Source organism: Notothenia coriiceps, unplaced genomic scaffold (assembly GCF_000735185.1).
Source record: "Notothenia coriiceps isolate Sejong01 unplaced genomic scaffold, NC01 NC01_scaffold00033948, whole genome shotgun sequence".
NCBI lineage: Eukaryota > Metazoa > Chordata > Actinopteri > Perciformes > Nototheniidae > Notothenia > Notothenia coriiceps.
The window spans coordinates 54,086-74,115 of NW_011366649.1; positions in this window are offsets into that span (position 1 = coordinate 54,086).

Consider the following 20,030-nt stretch of genomic DNA (forward strand, 5'->3'; position numbering starts at 1 on the left):
TAAATGTGTGTTGCTTGCAATTGCCCTTTGCATTCCCATTTTGGTTAGTTTGTTACAATGCTTGTACTGTTATCTGTTTATGTTTTGAAAAATGAAGCTCATACTGTATGTGTCATGCTGGGTAGATTACTGTATTTCTAATATGAACTGTGAAGCACTCAGGAACTGCTGTTTTTGTATAGTGCTATAAAAGTAGAGTGTCCTCTCTTAATTCATTACTTACTTGCCTTCTTGCTAACTTGCTTACTTACTTAATAACTACCAGTCATACAGAAGCCTGACTCTCTCTTTGTGGTGACTTTCATACATCATGTACAAACCAGAGGTACGCCTTGGCATTTGCTCTTCCTCTCTCATGCGCACACATACATTATGCATGAATACATGTACACATTATCCATGTACATATAATCGGCTTACCTTTGCATAAATAATATGTTTACTGTTTATATGAACCGTATCCGCCGGGGGCAGTTAGGTGAATTTCATAGGGAGAAGAACACAAGCAGGTGAAATAAGAGACATTCTTCTGGTAGCTAATTGTCAGGCTTAAGATCAATCTGCACTGGAGGTCATGACTCATCAGTCTACAGAAATGTCATTTTTTGTATTTACGGAAATATGTTAGAAATGTTGTTAGCAGCAAAGACTACCGGCTAATAATGTATCTCTTATAAACATCGTCAAAGATAAAAAATAACTTAATGTATTACTCAACAGGCAGATTTTGAGTAAAAGTGAGAAGATATGATTAAATCTGTCCATGTATATGCATCTGGCCCCTTGTGCATACGCTGCAGTCCTGAACTGAAACGATAATGAGGGATTGTATACTGTTAGTGTGTGTGGGCATGCCAGATTTCACTTCAGATTTGTGCATATATTTTTGTATGTGTCTTTGATGCAGATCTGATCTTTGTATACCCTCATGTGTTTGTATGTGTGTGTTCTCAAATGAGGGTCTTACCACATCACCGCTTGCGTCTGGGAATCAGAAAATAGCTCTCCCCTGACACATTGATAAGGCAACCTGTTTGCTCTTCAGAAATTAAAAACCACTGCAGTGCCCTTCGCCCACACACACTGGAGTCCGCTCTGACGTCGCTGAAAGCATCCGAGTTCTGGAGAGCCGGCTGCCCGTGGCTCATCCCTCTCTCTATCTCTGTATTGATCATTCTGCTGCAGAAGACCCACAATCATTTAGATGGCTGGATTTATTGGGATTAACCTGTTGATAGCCCATCACAGAGGTACACAGGCAGGAATAACAACAGTCTTGGAAACACATGCATGTTCCAGTGCACACATAGAGACACACATGCTGTTAGCATCCAATTACAGCATAGAGAAGATGTCTGTAAGTCCACACAGAAATATACGGCTGCAATGGGACTTTAATGTAGATATTTACTTTGATAAGGGATTATGGACAGCCATACTTTGAGTGATGGAGAAACATGACTCAACGCTTTTTAGTCCGACCCAAATAGAGAAGGCAAGCAATTATGGTACTACTTTGTCTGTTTTCAAGCATTTTGATATGTCATACTGTAGAAGGAAAGAAACACATGATCACAGCTAGTATACGTTTATGTTAAATGTTCAAGAGGTTAGTCTTAGCTGTTATAGGTGTATAAATTGGAAAATATATAGGCTATGTTTATGATAATTTGGGACGTGATACAATGGACGTGATAAAGTGTACTGAATATGAGCTGAATTGGCTACATTATTTATTAATGTTAAGCATGATAAAACGATACACTGCGCAACATAACACTGGGGAATGTAAACATAATTTATTTATAATGCAGAACGATAAAAACAAACATGATTTTCTGCCTTAACACACATGATAAACAGAATCTGATAAGTTCACTAGACCGAGTATTAATATACATTTTAAATATAAGTATACATTTTCCAACCCTGACAGTTGCAACTGAGCTGACAGGAGAGTGAAAGACATGTCAATCAATCACAGTCGGTTCCCACCCCCCAGTCCTCAGAAGAGGATCAACACATTATTTAGATATAAGTCTTCTGGTGTTCTTCTTAAACAACATGAGAGAAATGGACCCACTCCATTTGCTTTGCAAGTGACTGTCTTTGCATGGAAGTTGCAAGCAGTTGTGTCATGCTGATCCAAATGAGTGACAAACTGTGCAAAAATGGGATTTCATAAAGATTTCATGCATTGATAGTGGCACACACACACACACACACACACACACACACACACACACACACACACACACACACACACACACACACACACACACACACACACACACACACACAGAGGAAGTTGTTTGTTTCTATGCTCAGAGATTGGATGCTCATGATAGAATAGGCATGTTCATGGTTGTACCTCTTCGTTTCATTGCTTCTATCCATTTCCTGTTCTACTGTAAAATGTATATGTAAGTGTTTTGAGCTGTTATTGAATATCATTGCTTGAAGTTTATGATCCAGGGAGATATTCATAAACCGTGAGGTAGAGCATGGCTTTACTGCAAATAGTTTTGGTCTATGTTTAGTGTTTTGTATTATATTGCTAATGCCTATCACTCTGCATTCCTCTCGTGCACTTGTTCTCTAAATAAAATGCCAGGGACAAATGGAGCTGAAACACTCCTTTTAACAGTTAAAATGTGCTCCAGCATAAATGTTATTGGCCACTCCAGTGAACGGATGATCCATCAATCGGGTCCTTGTTCACATACTGTATATTGTGTGTTACTACAAAACTATGGTTACTGAGAGAAAGAATAATGATTTATCTTTGTGTTAAAGCTTCCAGCCTTTCCACATTCCATTACTATTTCCCTACCTCGTCGCTTCTTTAACCCTTACTGTAATGTCTCCTTCCTTTGTGTTATGTTTTACTTGGAACTTATTATATGTGACCCCCGTCCTTCCTTCTTATTACTTGGTTAGTTCCCTGCTTTCTTCCCTCCTGTGTTCATTTCTTGTCTCATTTATTACTTCGTTACCTTATTCCTTCTTCACCTATTTACTTCTTTGCTCACTCTCTTAACCCCTTTGTTCCTTAATGCTTGATTTGTGCCCTCCTTACCTTCCTTCCTGCTTTCGTCTCTTTTTAATCATCTAATTTCCCTCCTTATTTCCTCCATCTTGCCTTCATTACTTCCATGTTTCGTTCATCCTTACTTACTATTTTCCTTCCTTAGCCCCTTCCTTCTTTCCTCAATTCCTTCCTTTCCTTCCTACTTAATTTCTCTACCTTCTTCCCACCTAATTCCTTTTTCTTTTCCTTTCTGAATCCACTTCCGCCCCCCTGTCTTTCCATTTTGTCCTTTCCATTTCGTCCTTTCCATCTCCTTGTTTGACCAACTTCTTCCGAGCCGTCTCCTCCTTCCTGGCATGGAGTCAAGCCTCTAGGTATTGCATCATCCACTGTCAATGTGAGTGGGGGGCTGAGATCAATCACTGGGCTTCTAATGCAGTGCTTTAGCATACAAAGAGTGCTTTGAGGTTGATATGGTCCACAGGGAAATCATGTGATGCACTATTTATACCCAAGGAAACTGTAGCTGGCATTCTCACTCTGCTGTTATTTCATGTTACCTATCTCTTCTGATTTCTTTCATGGCCAGTATGGTATTATTTTGATCAGACATTATGCACTCAACTCAGCCAGCGAAATGAAAGTCAGCCTTTCACCCTCTTTACGATTATCTGTCAGCGGCCTGTGGCTCTGAAGCAGCAGCCGGTGGTCCTGAGAAAATGTCCTAAGTCAATACCTGTCTTGTGTTTATTTCGGAGGTCTTAGCAGCTCCCCTGGATTCACCGCAGATGACATTTATCTTACTTTTGACCTTTCTCAAGATTGCCATTGAATCAGATCATTACACCTCAAATCTCTCGCTCCTCAAGGCTGATAAATGAATAGCCCAGAATGAAATTGTCATCCTCCTCAACGCCCCTGTGTTTCCAACGTAGGAGACTGTCAAAGAAAGTGAATGGTACATGTCACTTTTCCTCAGTGAATCCAGAGTAATAGAACAGTCTAACCAGGAGTAATGAATGCTGTTTCTCTTTTCTGTGGAAAGACGTTATCTTGCCTTTCCGCTGTTTTCTCTCAGGATAGAATTGAGAGTATTATCTTCGGTGTTCACATCTTATATATGCCTGGTTCACATATAAGCCTCTCTGAAAGGATGAACCTCTAACCTGCCAAGTTTACACAGGATTGGAGAGAAGCCTGTTTATTCTCAATAGATTTGCTGCTGCTGTGTGGAGCTGGGATTGATCACACCAAGCAGTTACTTGGAAACCAAATCTAGACCATGGATGCTAACAGTCGGATATCATTTAACACCAGCATGCGATCCCCCTGCATGCATTGCACACACAATTGTAAGCTACAAAGACTGTCAATGAAGAATGGACTATCCACTGGTTTTTACTTAATTCTAGTTGTGTGTCTATAAGAGAACTAGGTTGTGTACTGGTGTCCTCTACAGCCAAAGGAATACTAAAGCTGCAGCCACCCCCCTCCCTCCCCCCACACTTCAGCTAACAAACCATTTATATCAGCTGCCCTGTAAGCATCACCTCCATCCACAGCCTCAACCTTGTCACGCTCTGCAGGCATCTCCAAAGTAGCTTGTGTTACGAGAAGATATGTCTTTATTACTAACATGAGACTAACATATGTGCACTGGCGCATTGGTTGACTGCATGTGTGTGCTGCATGTGTGCTGATAACCCTAAGCGTTTGCAAACATGCAGTTATGGGGAAGGTGAAATGCAGGGCATCCGGATTATTTTGACCGACCATAACCACGAGCATCACTGAGCTCTCAATTCCATGTTGAAATTTAAAGAAAATCTCAAACATTTCCTACAAAAAGCACCTTTTATGAGTGCAGTCACCTGATCACTTTAAAATGTATTCTTCATTAATTAAATTAATCACTGCCATTGAAATTAGGTATCATTGTTTGACTTTGTGCAACTAGAGTCTAATAAGGATGAGAAGCATACTTATTTACTCATTCATTATTTAAAGACATTTGTATTTATATATGGATTTAGAAATATTAATAAGCTGTTAATTATACTTCTTTAGCTAAAATGAAAATCAACATTGTTGTTGATACCCAACTGGGATTCATGAAACCATGACATCATCACCAACAGTTTAGCATTCCTCATTTTTGAGCGCTCAATTTAGCACTTGTGGCATTTAGTAAAGGTTGATGATTTCATCATCAACATGTTTACTGGAGTGTTTTTGTACCCTTCTGTAAAGTTTGCTTAGCAAGTTGAGTCTCACCTGCACACACATTCTGTCTTGAAGTGGCTTTGAATACAACACATGGGTACCACTTTACAATAAGACTACCCTTATAAAGGGTTTACGAATAGTTTGTACTTAATTTATTAATTAGGTTGTGAACACTTTATAAATCATTAATACGCTTTTATAAGACATGAGATGAACAGGGCAACTGTGACCGGCTGCTTGCCAAATNTTTTATGTTCTGTATTTTAAATAGTTTTATTTAAGTATCCCAGTAATGTCTGTTGCATGTTTTAAATGTATTGTATTTACTTGTTTAAAATGAAATGTGTTTTAGGTTGACTTTTAAAATCTGTCCAGGGACTACAGATGAAAAATAGCCTCTTGGCTAACTCTGGCACATTTACAGAAATGTTCATTAATGTGCACTGTCCCTGTTAAATAAATGAATAAATAAATAAATAAAAAATGTGTACTATATAGGCTTATTTATATATATATATGCTATTTAATAATCTGGATAATACTAATAACAGTACGTGTGCATACAGTATAGGAAATGGTTTATTTGTGTATTGTATGTTTGTATGGCAAGGTCCAATACTCTGTTCTACTACAATGCATTATATGAGACCTTTCTCTTCATTTGTGTATTACAGGAACTTTAATTAGAAAAGTTGTTTGTTTTTTATCATCCACTTTATTTACCTTTATACCTTGTGAGAATTATTGGAAAAACTCTTGGTCCATTGCTTTAACTGATTGGGCTATTAGCTGTTGCTTTTGGGGGAAATAACTGATTTGGGAACGCAACCAGTCACACTTTAAACGACATAATGTCGTCACACCTCTCCCTACTACAGAAGAAATGGCCTCAGACAGTAAAAACAAACTCACTTAGCTTAGATTGCAGCTGCAATCGAGCTATACTTAATGTGTGGATTTAACAAGGGTGTGTTAAACATAGACCAAAAACTGTTTCCTGTTTCCAATGGCTACCAGAACAATCAAAATCCCAATGAATGAATATGGTACAGGAAAAGATGATACATACAATACAATCTTAATAAGCATGAAGAGATTCTGCTAAACTAAATGAATGAATCACAATGAACATCGCTCAGCCCTGATGGAATGGATTGTGCTGCAAAATTAAATAAACAAAGCACCATAAAGTGTTGAAGTCTATATATAATTGTGGCCTGTATCCAAAGCTAACCTTGCATATTCCAAATTGTTCATGGGGATTTATTGCTCCAAGCACCACATTTATAGAGGTTGCTTTATAATAAAACACCTAATAACACCCCTGTTAAATGTAAGGCTCGGGGGTAATAATAATCAACCGGCCCTGATCAATAATGCACACCGCCCAGGTTGTCCAGGGTCAGAAAGCACCACAGGAAACAAAAAACTGAGTTTTTGTTCTCATTGATCCTAACCCAAATCTGTGCCAGGTGTAATCCATTTCTGCTGAGAGCGGAAACTTGTAAAGCCTCCTCCTCTTTAAGCAACACAGCAGTGGGATAACCCCTATTCATATTGCACAGTCAGAAATACTGCATAAGGGTGATATTAAGAGGCATTAAAAGAAGCTGAGATAGGCTGTATTGGATTAGAAAGGCTATAGTATCGGTTAGTTTAATCGGGTAGCAAAAGCTAAAATGGCATTGACAGCACTGAGAATTGGGGATTGAAAGGCATTACAGGACTACTGAGATTATTGATGACACATTCCCCGAGCCTTTCCTATTCAGAGCTCGCGCTCCGACAGAGCAGCACGTAATCATAGATTTACGATGTTAAAGGCACAATCCTCAAAGCTGTCCGTCTGTTCCTTACAGAGGGGGGATGATACTGAGCCTCTGCAAAGACACACAGAGCCGAACACATGCATTTATATTTGCAAATATTAATGAACACCAATAGGGCTGATCTGGCTCACAACAAAAGCTGCTTTTAGCCCTTAAACAAATGGACCCGATGCCAAATAAAAATCCTTCCCAATGCTCTTAAACCAGCGGGAGCAGATTCTCCTAATGCCTTCTGAAGATAAGGCAAACACAGAGAAACAATTAACCATCGCAATCTGCCTTGAAAACTATAAAACATGGGTTATTTATTGAATTTGAGGCCAGGGTCGATCCCTGTTAAATCCTATGAATATTGTTCAGATCAAATTAAGAGAAAAACCCACCAGCATTCAAAACATATTTAGCTCAAATTCCACTTAACTAACTAACCAGAAAACGAAAACAGATGTGTGGTCTCAGGAGATATTTCATGCAAATTAAACTAAATTAATGACAAATAAAAATAGCAGCCAGCCCTTGAAATATTGACACACAAACACTGCAACTATTCCATCACCAGCAAAGAAATCCCAGCAGCCACAAACAGGCGAGTTTGACTTTCAGGCTGATGTATTTTCTCTCCTCTGGGCCTAGAAGCGAGAGAGGGTCATTATAGCTCGCTCGCTTTCTTTCTCATGTCACAGAACTAAGCTGAAATTCCTGTCGCTAATCTCTGCTACCATCTCTGTTTTAGACACTACACATGATCTCATTATATCAAGCATTTGTGAAACGAGCATGGCTAATTTGAAGGAAAAGAGGGCACCGCTCAGTACCAAGTCATTATGACAAATAGAATATGAATTTCCACATGAGATGGCATTTGTAAAAAAGAAAAATGAAATAGCTCCAGCATCCCCCTCAAGTACCTGATTGTATCATGCTGTTATCGAGAGGGAGAGAATCATAGCGCATATGACGGATGTTTTAAATGATATCCCGCATGTGCTTTCATTTTACCTCATCATTTCAATTCATATGTCTCCCGGCTTGTTTCTCCCGCATCAACAGGTGGACGAAGAAAATGTGTTCCTGAGTAGGGAGCAGTTGCCATATCAACGATGCAGCGGATTGAGGCATTAGATTGCTCATCCCAAGTGCTGCCGGATATAAGAAACATAGTTCATTAAGTCAACGGTCCGTGGCATCATGACCATATAGCGCCGTGTTATCTTGACATCTTGTTATGTGGTTTTTGAAAAATTGCAATTCATTAACATGCTGCCAATGCAGGACTAACAAACAAGCTAGTTTGTTGTGCATTCACATCCGAATCACACACACAAACCCACACAGTGTACTCTCACTGACTAACCACATGCCGGTTACAAAAGCACACACACTGTGCCGGAATGAATGTGACTGTGTCCGAGAGTGTCCATTTGTGTGCAGTTAAAAGGAGGCTTTGTTATGGCAGTGAGTGGGCATGCGGTGAGTCAGTGAGGGGCAACTATTCAATGGGGAAGGGCCTCGTTTTCTAGCCTCTCTTCCTGGTTGCATGGCCTGCCAGGGCGTTGCTAGGAGGACGCTGGCACTAACAGAAACGATGAGTTGCCCTGATAGACATCCTCCTGCTGTCCAAGAAAAAAGGGAAAGATAAAGACATGAACTGAAATGCCTCCACAACTTCCTCCACCGTTGTTCGCCTCCTTCTCCCCTTGAGGCGATCTGCTTCTCTTCTCTTCCTACTCATGTCTTTAGTATATTTTCTTTATGCATCTTTTTTCTGATTGTGATACCGTTGTTGTGGAGGAGAGATAATGCTATACATACTGAAAGTTTTGTTGTGTTCAATATTGGGTTATGTTTTCTTTCTGTTTTGGCCCAAGACACAGTCTTAACTACTGGAAGAAGTGAAGGCACTGAAAACTAGGTGCAAAAATCACTAAAGCCAATCTTATTTTAGCCTGAGGGGGTTGGTTGCTGTGTGTGTGTGTGTGTGTGTGTGTGTGTGTGCGTGCGTGCGTGCGTGCGTGCGTGCGTGCGTGCGTGCGTGCGTGCGTGCGTGCGTGCGTGCGTGCGTGCGTGCGTGTGTGTGTGTGTGTGTGTGTGTACTTATTTCTTATTGCTTAGTTAGTTGCAAGGTGCAAGGTGTTGCTTCTTTCGCTGTGAAAATGTTCTTGAGCTTATTTTTGTAATATCCCTGCAGTGCCCTCAATGACTGTATGGGAATAACTACATCGGACACAATCTGCTTTTTGAACAGAAGATATGATTCCACCTGGTCTTATAAAGGCTAGTTTTTTATTTAGTTTGAATAAAATGAAGCTAAATCCTCCTTGTAATGCCATTTCATGTATCTCTTTTTGAAAGACTGATGATCCTGAGGCATGGTACTTGGTTATTTGTTACTCTTTTATAAGAGCCATACAGAGAATTGGGACACCGTGTCGAATATATTATATGGAAGGAATATAATGGATGAGAACATGTGTTATGTAATTCCCTTATGTGGGAGACTACGCATATGCCTGTAATATCTAAAGCCACTTGTCATATGCCTTCACATCCTGGTCTCATATTAAATGCAATTATCTTACCAGCTCTGACCAGACGCCTACGGCAATTTAACCATTTCTGATAACTGACCCTCTTTAGTCTAAACGCTTTTTTCTTAGGCCTGAATAGGGTCAGTTATGTATAAGTCTCATGGGGACACTTCAAGGAGGACAGCAGCCGGTTTCAGGATAAATATAGAATGGGTTGGAACAAGAAAATGATTAGTGAAGCTTGCCGTAAAATGCTTTTTGGGGGTTTTCCCTTTCCGTGTTATTTATATATCAGAGGGTGAGGTGATCGATAAATACACTCTCAGACAATCACATCGCTGGAGTTTTTGCTCTAAAAACTGTTCAATCAAAGTGACGCCTGACGACAATAGCTCAAAAAGTATATAATTATTTGTTTTCACTTTTTCTGTAATTGTGTGTACAGTATGTCAATGTAGCTTTCTAAATATTTAGAGGTTTTGTTTGTTAAAGCAGCAATCCAAGGGGAAGCATGACCAGCCATGAGTGGAGTGTAACACAAACACATAAATGTACCTTTACAAACCTGCACAACAACTATACAATTACAAACACAGGAAATGCTATGACAAGTATACGCTGTAATTGTTAAAGTGCTTTTCATTCCTTTGAGGAAAAATGAGATAAGGAGTAATTTAAGTGACAGCAGGAAGCTGTTAATGCAACATGCTTTGGAAAGGTTTTGTCAGAGGCAAAGAAAATGACTGCATGCCTCAGAGTGACATGATAATGCCTGATGATTAACCTGCTGTCTCGTTCAAGTGAAATAATGAATTGTTCACAATGCTGTCGATTTGAAAAGGCTTGCTCTCTCCATCACCTCTTTCTCTGGATAAAGTGATCCTCCTCAGCATTAAACACTTTCATCCAGCTGAGTTAAAAAAAAGTAATTGGCTCAGTCAAAATCCTCAGTTAAAAACATTTTTTTCTTTGCCGAGACCACGGCTTAACTTTGAAAAAATGTTCAGATTACTTTCCTTTTCACAGGAAAAACTCAAATGAAATGCTCAAAAATTTAGTAGCAACTGTGCAGAAATGTGCTATTTGTAAAAGACTGCATCTGGATTGACACTTGTGTTCAAGGGTGACATATCGTATGCAGCTTTCTTTGATTTATTTCTTATCCTATACAGTTTTAGTCAAACTCGCGCTGTGGCTCTTGTGAAAGGAATGATGGTCAACCACTTTTTTCCACACTGACATATTCCAATAACTACCAGATGGATGACCTTGACATTTGACTGATATTCAAAGTGCTCAAAGGGTATCTTATCTATGTGAAGGATTGGTGAAAAAAATGGTTCGCAAACAATTCCCTCCCATTCCCTCTTGTGCCACCATAAGGTGAATATTTGTGTTTTTTTGGTGAACATTTCTTAACAAATTGTGGATTTCCAAAAGAAAAATACAAATTCTGGGTAGTGATAGTGCTTGAATATCCATCCACCATGGAGTGGTCAGACATCAGGGGTGAACACCACGTTGGACCAGACGCCAAGGTATACTTTTCAAATCAAAATCAAGCACACGTCTTTCATTGTGTGCAAACCTGGTTGTGAAGGGGTTTGAGAAAACTGATTGTCATCAGTTGGAAGAACACACATTTCAGCCCCTTGTTTTATAAATAAAACTGCTCTCATTCCTAGTTTTGGTTATAATTAGCTGGTCATGTTGATCTGCTGAATAAGGACAAGATAAAGGAAGGATTCATTGAATTATGAGGCGTGGATTACCAAAGCTTGTTGCAGTGATGATTGAAACCCAACATGACACCTTGCTTTTCTACAACATGGCGAGAACTCACATACTTGTGACGGGTTGGAACAGCAGTAATCAGGCCTATATGGTTCTCTGGGGATGATTAGTCTTGAAGTGGTAATGAGACGGATTAGATAACATGACAAATCATGGCCTATCTGCTGTTAGACTGAAATATGTACTTGCCTCATGTTCTAAACCAAAAAAAATGAATTATTTATCTGAGACTTATCTCTTTATCTTAGGCTGACTGATCTGAGACAATCTGTGAGTAAGTCTGTGAGTAAGACAGATGAACTTCAGGGCTCTGGTGTGTTTTTTCTCATCATTGCTTAAAACTGAAGAAGTATGTTTCCCCATTTACATTTTAAACATCCTGTGTGAAGCAATGGCTAGTGATGATTTTCACTGTAGAACTCAATTAAAGATTTCTTCATTAGGCAAAGTGAATATCTTAGGACACACATTCGACCCAGTTTCCGGTGCATGTTTCGCCCTCTACACTCTTTTAGGCTTTCACTCATGAGGTTTAAGCTTGGTTTTGATTTCACTCAGAGAGGGCTTACACACTAGCTTAGCCTCATCTTTGGATAAAATCCATGTTGCCTGTGCAGGGCAGAAGACCCGTGGCAGTGAGAGAGAGACACAGTCAGAGGCTCAGCGAGGAAGACTGAGGAGGGATTCTTGTGACAGATGGTCCCACTCGGTAGCCTTCTCTCTGGGCAGCAATGCAAACAATGGTTCCCAAATACACGTTGGCATCTCTTCATCAATGAGGCAAGTGAGCCGAGTCCGCAGTTTTTAATGACTTTGCCCCTCTTGTCTCCCATACGGCCTGGAATTTCACAGCCTCTGCTCCTTTTTTCTCCTAATGCCCTATGCCTTCTGCCATCTTAAACATCCCAATTCTCCCATCGTCATCAGGCTTGCACACCAGTTTACTCTCTCACTAAGACTCCTGTTCCTCCCGCAGCCCTCACCCCCCGGCACCCCCCTCCTCCGTCTGTCTGAACGGAGTGTGAAGCCGGAGATAGCCGCGCAGCATTTCTTTGGCTGACTCCTGTTTAGCCTCTAATAGGATTTACTCGGGGGATGATTTTCTGCTCCTTGTCCTCCTTCCTGGAATGAAGTCTTCGTGCCGCCAATGGTGCAGGTGGTGGGTAGTAAATTATACACACTTCCCTTTCAGCTAGTCCGCATCCTAGTGAGTGGAGGGGGGTTTTAACAACCTACCATCCCCAAACTATTATCACCACACACACTACATCCCACCAAACCATTACGATTTTACGTAAACATCAACAAAAACAACCCTGTGTCTATAAAACCACCTCAAACAACACAGCAGACATACATAGAAAGGCATGTATTCATACCACGATGCCCAAACAAGAAAACCTCTCCAACCATTTATACGCCCTCTCTATCTTTCCCACCCTCCCGTTCGCTGTCAACTCAGCGGCTCAATAAAAGTCGGAGCATAACAGTGTGTACAAAGAGAAATGATGCTAGTAACATATGGGACTTCAATGTATTACAACTGAAGGTGTCCTGGGGCCTCATCAGCATCAATCTGATTGGACAGGACGTCTCCTTTGGGCCACCTCTGTCTCCCTCTCTCCCTCTGTCTCAGTTTCACTCAGTCTCTCTCATTCCAACAGGTAGAGTAGTATTGATGGCCAATCCCCAGCGGTGGTCGGGGGCTGTTTGGGGTCGTGGCAAAGCACTAACATCTGTCACAGTGTTCCCTACACCTTGTTATAAATCTGTCAAACCAGGGAGGACAGGAACATGAATAAGACATGGAGCTGAGAGACCTATGAATGGGAAAGCATATGTTGATGTTTTCATGTATGTATAACAGGCTGGTTTTTGAGTTATGTATTTCACGTGTGCAGGTGTTTTAATATATTCCGCGTTCTTTGGTCCATTCATCAAATGCTGCTGTCATCTGAACATCAATACTGCTGCTAAATGTCTTTCAAACCACTATTACAGGAACAGGCCAGGTTGAATTAGGCCTCCTGCTAGTTTCATGTCACTGTCTGACAGTGCTAAATGACCCAAATGTTGTTTTCTGATGCCAAATTTAGGGATCTTTCGTGCACCAAGGGAGGAATAAACAGTAGAACATCAATCAAGATTTGTATTCAAAATGTGTCTGCTCTTCAAATGTGTTTTTCCTGCCTTTGTCCTTCAGAGACAGACAGCTATCATACCACCCAGAAGCCATTAGTCAGTCTTATACACAATGACCCCCCAGAACATCCTCAATCAAATATGCCAGTGTGAACAGCGATGAGAATACTTTGAGAATCAGCTCTCAGCTGTCTGCCAGTGAGGCAGCATGGGGAGTGTGATGAATTCATAAATGAACAAAGGCCCAAATTGACTGCCACTCTCTCTAATTAGCCCAATACAGTAAAACTGTTTCCATCAAACACCAGCAAATACACTTCCCTATTATATAAAGAAACGTCAAAAACATCTGTTGAAATCCAACCAAAAGCAAAGCAGCACATGGCTCTCACTCCCTTTATTCATGTGTGTGTTGGACTGTCGCCACGCTTCACAACAACACTGGCACTGTTTATTCAAATTAAACAATTACTAAAATCCCTGCTCATGGTGACATTTAGCTCGCTGCCGATGATTCCTTTGAATACAGATCAGTGCATTTAAGTGAATTGACTCTTTCCTTGAAGTTAATCAGCAAACCAAGCCTTCCAACTCAAAAGCCAAAATCACTTTTCAAGTCTTCACACATTTGTATGTATTTATTTTTATAATTGGATACTTAGAAATGTCCCTGTACCTTCAATAGCAGTCTGAGAAGTGCTAAATGAGACATCTGTTACACATGTCAAAACTGTGTGTCACAGAGGTTTTTCCACTGCGGGAGAGGAATACTGACTCGCTGTTTCTGTGCACCACAGAGGACAAAACCTGCAGGCCTACAGGCAGATCCAGCATTTAACAGCCTTGACCTCCCCCTGCCTCTCACCCTCTGTACTCGGCACTATCGCTCTACAGCAGTTGGCAGACATAGCTGACTCTGGCTATTCGAAAGAAAAGCAGAAGGAAAATGTATTCTATACTGTGTGTCAGTCAGTGGAATACAGGTCTCATAGGGACTCCCCTGTGTCATCCACACTGTATGGTGTGAATGGCACAGGTAGAGGGACAAGTAGTGTTGTGTAATCCATAGAGCTGCACAGCCAGTAGCATGTACAGACTGACAAAGAAAAGATACTTGCGTGACAAAGGAAGTAGGATTTCAACATTTCTACCAGGAGATGAAATGAGTTGCTTGGAAGCAGACAGAGTAGAGAATGAGAAACATAGTAGCGTACGTACAGTCAGCAGGGAACCAAAACTATTGCAACACTTAATATATACAGCACTGCAATAACATGCATAATACACAAAAACATTGCACTTTGCACGAATACAATAGCAACACATCGAAGCCCTGTGATATACTGTAAATAACACGTCTTTTGTTTCCCTGTTTCACAACAAATGCATTTCTCACTGCGTTATCAGAAGTTCAACAGAAGCAAGGTGGCACAAATTCAAGATGCGACTTTTCAGTGTGTGTGTGTGTGTGTGTGTGTGTGTGTGTGTGTGTGTGTGTGTGCGTGCGTGCGTGCGTGTGTGTGTGTGTGTGTGTGTAGTTTTAAAAAGTGGGCACTCCATCCACTGTATTGTAGGTATTGATTGCTACAGTCCTTCCCAACCTTTGATGTTTGACAGTCCTGCATAGTCCTAGTAGATGATATAGTTACAGTTTTCTGTACCCTTCATATCTTGTTCAAAATGTCTCCATTTGAATCGATATAACGGTTATTTAACTATTTATTATATAGATATGAATATTGTACTAGTCTTCTTCCCTACGTTGGTTCATAGCTACAGTATGCAGCGCGTTAAACACACTTACAATAAAAAGGTGATGACAGATGATTACCCTCGAGTTGATAATTGAAACAATTCTAAAACTGAGAAAACAGTAATAACTGCATTGAGTAGTTTTCCGCCCTTCTAATAGTGGCTCCTATAAACAGAAAATAAACATTTTCTTTACCGCAAAGTGGACCACCAGTGTGCAACCACCTAAACGTTAACCCTACACGGATGCTGAGTAGTGTGAATGGATTAAATGGTGATACCTCTGCCACAACATCACTTAGCTGATTACGCCACCAGCAGGCCTTTCTGCAGCCCATTGAGAAGCTTATGACGGATTTAAATAACCACTGGGTAATTAACAGGGGTTAGTAAAATGGCCTGATTATCCACCCCTCTGTGTTTAGCTGGTAAAAAGACATAAAAAAAACAACAAACCCATTACCAAGATTTATGTGGCATTATTAAATTCACCGGCACAATAATAGTGAAAGGGCAGCATTCCATCAGGTTTAGAGCAAGTCGAGTAATGAGTTGTCATAAGCAGAGAATCAGATGGAGGATATTACATTACCCATGCCAACTCTTTCAAAAGAACCATTATTTCAACTTTTGTCATTAGAGATTGAGCTAAAAAGAAGAATAAAAAAGGCACTGCCAGCTCCCTTCAAAGTATATTGCCTTACAGGGACAGTAGGAGTAAATAACTAAATCCTCCTTGACATTACCTTGGCTGGGGTTAGATGAAAAGGGAGGGTCACTAGTGGTGTGGTGTGTGAAGAGGACTCTGAGAGAACACTCAACAGATTACTGCACATCAGAGAGGCAGGAAACTACTTCCACTAACTGTCGCCAGACGGCTATGTTTTCTACCTGCTTCACTCTAAATGTATATTTAAAAATGAATCAGGAACCTGCGGGGCTAAGGGTTGAAGAAGGATTTTGAAAACAATGCTGAAAAAGGTGCTCCAAAATCGATTGAATGTCAAAATGCAGAAACTGTAAACTCTATGTTTAATGCAGGTCAAACAAATCCATGTTGGTAAGTTTCGAACTTGGGAAAGATCTTTTCTGTAATATAGCAGTTTTCATTATGTTGCTCTATGTTTGCCTCTCCAGTTAAAGGTGGGGTAGGTAAGTTTGAGAAACCGGCTCGAGATACACTTTTTGTTATATTCCATGGAATGCTCTTAACATCCCGATAGCAATGAATATCTTAAGTGCTTTGACAAAAAATCCATAAAAAAATGTCATCTCTGGAAGCCGTGGTACTGTAAAAAGCACGACCAATCATCTGAGCCTGCCCGGCTAAAATAACTGGATGGCCTACCTGCCTGTCAGCCTTCCATCTGTGCACAAACTTATCTCGTGCCCTCATTGGTCATGTGCGCGTTCGTGTGTGTTGGAGGAGGGGCTCTGTAAGGAAGTGGCAGATTTTTTCGGGTTGTGTATTTTCAAATTCTAGCGCACTCGAGCTGGTTTCTCCAAAATTACCTACCCCACCTTTAATTGGTCAGACTGAAATGTCTCAATAACTTCTGGATGCAATGTAGTTTAGGCATTCCTAATACGTAGAGAATGAATCCTATTGATTTGGTGATCCCTTAACTGTTCATCTGGTGCCACGAGCAGGTTGACCTCTTTGGTTTCTGATTAAAATAGATAAAGATTTAAGATGGTCCAAAGCCTTAATGATCAGATAATGAAATTGCCCTCGGTCTTTGCCATTCTTAGTGCTTATTCGTAAACGCCAGCGTGCTAACAAGCTAGACTAACAGAGGTGCAAACATGGCTATATGGACTAAACACGCACCCGCAGCAGGAATGGTGATTTGCGTGTGTGCCTCTCTGTAAGCTGTCCTATTGTGTGTTAGAATGTATTTTTATAAAGTATTTTCTTTTTTTGTAAATCCTCTAAATGCTTTGATGCGTGGAAAATCCCAAATGTTGCACAAACAACATGTGCCATCACAATCCTTTTTCCCACCTGCTCTGAGAGATGAAATACATCAGTGCTGGTGGGGGAATCCTTTCACTTCCAAACGCATGTGAAAATGGAGATCTCACATCCTCAAAGCAACTATGCCAAAAAAACAAATTAAAAAAATCCACCTCACAAATTAAACTTTTCTTGAAATATGCATCATTTCAGATTTACATAATCACACAACATGGTTGGGGGCTTTGCTGTCCCCTTTCTGCCACTTCATTTGAATACAACTCAAGACAAAAAGGTTATTAAAGCTGTGTTTCTTTTGAATGCTTATCTCGTCTACAGGACAAACCTTTTTTTGAATCAAGGTGGGAAGAAAACCTGGGTTGACAAATTTGAAGATGTGTGAGAAACCAGTAAACATTTATAAGTCTTCCATCTATTTTTTGTCACAGCCTGATTCCAGAAAGGACTGTCCTCAGACGTTATATTCTTAAGACATTCAGAGTTGTGGGATGTAAAGTTGATGCCCTAATAGGCTGTGGGTATTCCATGAAACTACATTTTTCTCAGGATATTAATGAATAATGTTAACAGACCCAGACAAGCTTTCCAGAGTGATGACTGGCTGTTACCAGATAAGAGGCATTAATGTTAAATTGATCAGAATGGCAGTACATGCAATTATATCGTGCATATCGACTTTATGGGAGTCTTCACAATTTGCCCTTCCAGGCAAATGTGTGTAATTTCAAATCACGTTTTTTGTCATCCCATTGCCTTATCTTGATCTCTATAAAATAACAAGAACTGAAGGGTGGATGTAGAAGATAAGAAGGGAACTGTTGTACCAGCCACATGTTTGTTTTTCTGCAAGATGATGGGATCTATACACAGTCATTTGTCAGATAAGCTACAAGAAAAAACAAGATAATCTTCGGAGTTGGCGCTTGCGGTGTTGAAATCGCCCTATTCATCCTCTCCAGTTGCTCCAGCTTATAAATAGGACAGCTTCTGCCTGTTGTGTGGTCAAGCAGTATGTCCAGCCCGCCTTGAGCTTTCATCTTTGAATGATAAGAGTGTGGGAGGACTGAATAGCTGGCTGTATCTGTGTGAATGGTGTCCCGTTAATATATGTTCCTCTCGTGCAAGGACACAAGAGGCCGAATGAGGACAAACTAAAATGAGGCTGCAACTATTCCATTCAGTGTGCTTGCAAATTTTCCTCATCACCTCACCCCTATCTTAACTCTTCTTTTGTCCACTCATGTTTATTCAGGTCTTGATCATAATTCCCTTCTCTCTTTTTCTGTTTCACCGCCCTTGCTGGTACTCATGGGTATTTTTTATCTTCATTGCTCTTCTCACCCATAATCTCCCTCCCTTTCTACTGCCACTATATTTTCCGACTCTATCATCTCATCATTATTCTCAGCCTCACTCAGCTCCCCCCCCCGCCGCCCCTGTTTATGCCCACCCTCCCCTCCTTGTTCTCCATGCGATGGCAAGGTCCTGACTGCCACTCACAGTGGGATGGCAGCGAACAAAAGAGCAAAGCAAAAGGTCAACTTATCCAAGTTGTCACTCAACACTCACCACCCTGTGTGTGTCTAGTGCAAGAGTCCGGGGCCACCTATTGATCCTCACGTCAGCAACTTCACATTACTCCAGAAAGTGAATGCCACGTAATCACCTACTTATGTGAATATTTGATTATCCGGAGCCTAACCGTAAACAGTAATTAAGCATGGTAAATGATACCCTATCACCAACAAAAGGCAATTCGCGCAGAGGAAATAAGCTCTGAATAATTTTCACTGAGCATTAACAAGCTCTGCAGCTACGAATGCCATTAATGTGTTTAGTGTTTTTTTGTTTCCTTACAGCATCATCCACAACCTGTTAGTCCTTAGGCTTTTGTACAGGTTCAACAATGTGCTATAATATTATCGAGAGGATTGTCAATGGAAAATAACTTTAAGATAATTAGAACGCAGAGTTCAGTGTGTACGCTCTCTTAGACTGCACTACTAAAATAATCAGAGCAATGAACACATTATTTGCTGGCAAGTCTTGCAATTACTATCCCATCTCAAGCAGAAACTGGTAAAATTGCAAGTGTGTCATATTCTTAAAGGGACCCTATTGTACTTGTTGGGGGTTTCTCTTTCCTGTAGTGTGTTATGCACACCTTGATTGTAGTTATTAGTTTACTTCAGTAAAATCACTATGTAACACTCGTGGATCTATTGGCTAGCGCTCCAACACATTGTACGTTATGCGGTTGACCAATCACTACAGAGACCTGGCCAGCTTACCAATCAGAGCAGACTGGGCTCTGGTTTCAGACAGAGGGGGGAAAGAGGTGCTGCAGCACAGGCAGTATGAGAAAAATAAAGAGCTTTTTGAACATTAAAGCATGTAAACATGTCACAGTAGAAGCTCACAATACACATATGAACCTGAACATGGGCAGAATATGGCCCCTTTAATCGTTATCTGAAGCAGCAACCAGGAATATCTCCTGTGTATAGTTAAGGTTTATACCACTCTGTTCCATGTGGACCTCATCAAGTTTTAAGTCATGTGAATTTGAAGATTAAAAATGTGTGATGTTTTTCTGGATAACTGCTAAATGGCATGGGATAATTTAAGCAAAAGGCAGGACATATTATCATGCTCCTCTGCCTGTCAGGGGCACTATGAATAGCAATGACTCATCAAGGCCTTTGTGCAACTAGGGACAAAAGTACAGGCTGGTTACTAAGTGCAGCGGA